General features: G+C 53.5%; 1 non-coding gene across 1 annotated transcript in view; it reads right to left on the bottom strand.

Annotated features, from left to right (window-relative positions):
- The window catches only part of LOC126436336 (small subunit ribosomal RNA), a 1,909-nt gene extending 1,348 nt beyond the window's left edge, over positions 1-561 (bottom strand). Inside the window, exon 1 of the ribosomal RNA XR_007580598.1 lies at positions 1-561. This exon is cut by the window's left edge and continues 1,348 nt beyond it. This is a non-coding gene — a ribosomal RNA (small subunit ribosomal RNA).
- Between the last annotated feature and the right edge of the window lie 4,439 nt (positions 562-5,000).

The raw sequence follows: 5,000 nt of genomic DNA, 5'->3' as shown, positions 1-5,000 counted from the left end.
GATACTCGTTAAAGGATTTAAAGTGTACTCATTCCGATTACGGGGCCTCGGATGAGTCCCGTATCGTTATTTTTCGTCACTACCTCCCCGTGCCGGGAGTGGGTAATTTGCGCGCCTGCTGCCTTCCTTGGATGTGGTAGCCGTTTCTCAGGCTCCCTCTCCGGAATCGAACCCTGATTCCCCGTTACCCGTTACAACCATGGTAGGCGCAGAACCTACCATCGACAGTTGATAAGGCAGACATTTGAAAGATGCGTCGCCGGTACGAGGACCGTGCGATCAGCCCAAAGTTATTCAGAGTCACCAAGGCAAACGGACCGGACGAGCCGACCGATTGGTTTTGATCTAATAAAAGCGTCCCTTCCATCTCTGGTCGGGACTCTGTTTGCATGTATTAGCTCTAGAATTACCACAGTTATCCAAGTAACGTGGGTACGATCTAAGGAACCATAACTGATTTAATGAGCCATTCGCGGTTTCACCTTAATGCGGCTTGTACTGAGACATGCATGGCTTAATCTTTGAGACAAGCATATGACTACTGGCAGGATCAACCAGGGAGCTGCGTCAACTAGAGCTGAGCAGCCGGCCGCCCGGGAGTGTGTCCCGGGGGCCCGCGCGAACACGCAAGCGTCCGCTCAATTATTCTGCAAACAGGAGGAGGCTGAGCTCCCCTGCACAACACACCTCGAAACCCTCTCAGGTCCCGGCGGCGCGCAGCGCCGTCCTAAGTACTTGGTCGGGTTCGAGAGAGGCGCAATCGCCCGGAGTTAGGCGAGTAGACGCTTTAGGTGCGACCACCCGTGCTCCCAACTGAGCTTGCCGCTGCCGACAGAGGCCCGGGAGCGTGCTGTCGTGGCATTGCCGGCGGGAGACAACACGCGCCACCTACGGTGACCGGCAGCTCCAACGCCAGCGCCACAGAAGGACAAAAGCCCCACTTGGGTGCCGAAGCGAACTCTCCCAGCACAGCGCACGCGCCAACACGTCCGCACAGCTGCGATACAAACCACCTGCGAGAACCGCTGGGGCGACCGAGCAGCAGACGGCGTCGCGGCGCCGAGCGCCGGGCGGCGGCGCATCCTCAGCGCACACAGTCCTCAATCGGACCAGCACACTGCAGATGGCCACCGCGCTTCGCACCGGGCCCGCGAGGACCTACTTTGGCCGCAAGGCGCCGCGAGCAGGGGGCGCCGGCGCGCAGCTGCGCCGCCTGCCGCGTCCGTCGGCCGGCGCGCCTGCCACTGGCCGCCCCCACCAGCCGGCTGTAGCGCGTGCGCCCACGCACCGCGCTGCCAGCACGCCGGGCGGCCCCCCCTCACCGGCCGGGGACGGTCCCACCCAGCCACCGCCGCGTATCGCCTCACACCCAGATCCCCTTTCACGTTCGTGGGCATGGTGGGTCCCCTTTCACGTTCGTGGGCATGGTGGGTATCCATGAAACAACCGGTTAATAGCTCGACCGATCGTCGCCAACACTGATTCACCTCTAGCGAGAACAACCGCACCACAACGGGTTACCAGTTGTTCATTTGCGTAACGTCACCAGCAAACGTAGACGTCCATCGCCATTTGCAACGAGTATTGCATGCCTGTGTCAGGTGTCACAACACACTACGTCTGCCCACATAGACGCAACAACATGTGCACGCCTAGAGAACACGTGGAAGGTAGCCCCCGTACGTATGCGGTGTCCATTGCGCGAACGACTGTCAGCCGGCCTCTGCAGCATGTCGCAGATGTGGAACGCGGTGCAACATGCTATCACAGTGTGTGAGAAGAGACGACTACGTCCGAATACACGCTCCACTACATCAACAGACTGCTCATGCTGATCGCCATCCAGGGCGTCCGTTCCTCCCACACGTCTGAATGGCGTACCACACTGCAATCCAGCTCCTAAAGGGAGACGACACGTAGCTGCGTCCACAATATTTGGACTGTATGGTCCGCCGTTGCTAGGCGCAGTCGTCGTACGGTCACACATGTGCCACGATGTATCATTCAGTACATACGGACCAATGTGCAGCACAGTTTGTGGGTTTTGCGTACATCCGCGGACAGGTGACAGGCCGTACCACAACGTAGGCTGAGTACGTCGGCATGCGAAGGGCATTGAACATGCAAACTTCTCAACGACCAGCTTGCGAAGGCAGGGGGGAAGGGGGGGGGCATGTACGTCCTGCTGCTATCCACATTACAGTGTATAGCAGGAGCATGTGGAAAGTCAGCAACACTTGCAAGGTGTTTAACATGACGCGATACACAGGGGACCGGGCAGTGCGAATAGCGAACTATATTGCGAGGGTTGCGGTTAGGCAACACTACACTAATTTAACGAGTTGCATAACAATTACAGAGCAGGTTCAGCGACAACGTGCGTCAGGTTAAGGCGCAATATAGGTTAGGTTGAGGCGCAATATGGGTTACGTTAAGGCACAAATTAGGTTACGTTAAGGCACAAATTGGGTTACGTTAAGGCACAAATTGGGTTACGTTAAGGCACAAATTGGGTTACGTTAAGGCACAACATGGGTTACGTTAAGGCACAACATGGGTTACGTTAAGGCACAACATGGGTTACGTTAAGGCACAACATGGGTTACGTTAAGGCACAACATGGGTTACGTTAAGGCACAACATGGGTTACGTTAAGGCACAACATGGGTTACGTTAAGGCACAACATGGGTTACGTTAAGGCACAACATGGGTTACGTTAAGGCACAACATGGGTTACGTTAAGGCACAACATGGGTTACGTTAAGGCACAACATGGGTTAGGTTAAGGCACAACATGGGTTAGGTTAAGGCACAACATGGGTTAGGTTAAGGCACAACATGGGTTAGGTTAAGGCACAACGTAAGTTAGGTTAAGGCACAACGTAAGTTAGGTTAAGGCACAACGTAAGTTAGGTTAAGGCACAACGTAGGTTAGGTTAAGGCACAACGTAGGTTAGGTTAAGGCACAACGTAGGTTAGGTTAAGGCACAACGTAGGTTAGGTTAAGGCACAACGTAGGTTAGGTTAAGGCACAACGTAGGTTAGGTTAAGGCACAACGTAGGTTAGGTTAAGGCACAACGTAGGTTAGGTTAAGGCACAACGTAGGTTAGGTTAAGGCACAACGTAGGTTAGGTTAAGGCACAACGTAGGTTAGGTTAAGGCACAACGTAGGTTAGGTTAAGGCACAACGTAGGTTAGGTTAAGGCACAACGTAGGTTAGGTTAAGGCACAACGTAGGTTAGGTTAAGGCACAACGTAGGTTAGGTTAAGGCACAACGTAGGTTAGGTTAAGGCACAACGTAGGTTAGGTTAAGGCACAACGTAGGTTAGGTTAAGGCACAACGTAGGTTAGGTTAAGGCACAACGTAGGTTAGGTTAAGGCACAACGTAGGTTAGGTTAAGGCACAACGTAGGTTAGGTTAAGGCACAACGTAGGTTAGGTTAAGGCACAACGTAGGTTAGGTTAAGGCACAACGTAGGTTAGGTTAAGGTACAACATAGGTTAGGTTAAGGTACAACGTAGGTTAGGTTAAGGCGCAATGTCGGTTAGGTTAAGGTACGATATAGCTTAGGTTAAGGTACACATTGTTGTAGGGAAAGGTGTATTTGGGGGGGGGGGGGCGGCGGCAGGTTCGTTGATAGTGATTATCGTAAGTGCATGCCTGCGGGATCATCCGATTTGTCACGTCAGGATGCACTTGTGGCTCATGACAGGCGGCGCTCCGATTCCAAGGTTGTGGCAGATCTGTGTCTTTCATTCCTGCCATTGTTTGTGTACTGTGACAGGAGGCAGTATGGTGATGTTGGGTGCACCCCTGTGTAGGACATGTGTGGGTGTTCGTGGCTTAGCTGAGCAATGGCGGATGTCGGAAGGGTGGGATATTCTGTTTTCTGGGTGGACCTCCCGGTCTGGTTATGATAGTGTGGATTGTGTAATGTGGCGGAGAGGATGCACCGGATGTTCTTCCATGCTGGTGGTTAGATATTGTGTGTGTGCCTGTTAGAGGCAGAGAGTAGTGTGTGATAGTGTCTGGCTGACGTGTGGTTCTCATTGTGTGCAGAGTCTTTCAGCATGTATAGGGACGGTTGTATATATTATCTGTATTCTGATGGCTCTGCATTTATTACTAATCAGTGCCGTGTATACGGTTACTCTGGTTCCAGTCGAAACTGTTCTATCTCTGTACATTAGTGACACTGCGGCTCCACTATGTTGCTGCCCCTGTCGGCCGTTTCCCCCAGTGTATGGCTAGTGATTATCAGCAATCAGTCTATTAGTCAATACCGGTAGTGTGACGACTTCAAATGTCCGGGATGGGGGAAGCTAAACCCTTCCCGTGGGTCAGGGCCTAGAAAGACTCTTCCCACGCAGGAGGCTCGGACTGTCGTTACTCTTCCGAGAAATATATTTGCCCAGCGTTTTTTGCGACTGCGAGTGCAACGCCAGGAGGCTCCGACTGTCGTTACTGTTCCGAGATATATATTTGCCCAACGTTTTTTGCGACTGCGAGTGCAACGCCCACGGGTACCGACATGGATGGGGCGCTTCCTAGCTGATCGCTCGGCATGGGAATCAGTACAGTGAGCAATGCGATCGCGTCTGTAGCTTGTACGTGGTACAGCTCGCAGCTCATGTATAGGGACAGCGGGAATGTCGCATATTGGACATAACTCTTCATGAAACGCAAGTTATAGGTGTGGATTGCACATTACGAGTGCGGGAAACTTCCGCCGTTCATCCGCTGGCGTTGCGAGTTTGGCGGTTGGGGTGGGGCACGAGCGGGTGCGGGTGGTGTGATTGCCGGTCCACGACGTTGTGCGGCAGAGGCACTGGCGTTTGGGTGCTGTGGTCGACACAGGCTGCATGCTTTGTGGGTGGCGTCGAAAGATGGGCACTGTGGGCCCATCGATGTCTTAGTCGGCTTGGCGTCCCATAGATGGCGGTATCGTCGTTGCAGGAGCTCATGCTGAGGGAGACCTACAGATGGCGGTATGTTT

Source organism: Schistocerca serialis, unplaced genomic scaffold (genome assembly GCF_023864345.2).
Source record: "Schistocerca serialis cubense isolate TAMUIC-IGC-003099 unplaced genomic scaffold, iqSchSeri2.2 HiC_scaffold_1235, whole genome shotgun sequence".
Taxonomy (NCBI): domain Eukaryota; kingdom Metazoa; phylum Arthropoda; class Insecta; order Orthoptera; family Acrididae; genus Schistocerca; species Schistocerca serialis.
The sequence above is the reverse complement of the archived record's forward strand: the minus strand, read 5'-3'. Positions and strand labels throughout refer to the sequence as shown.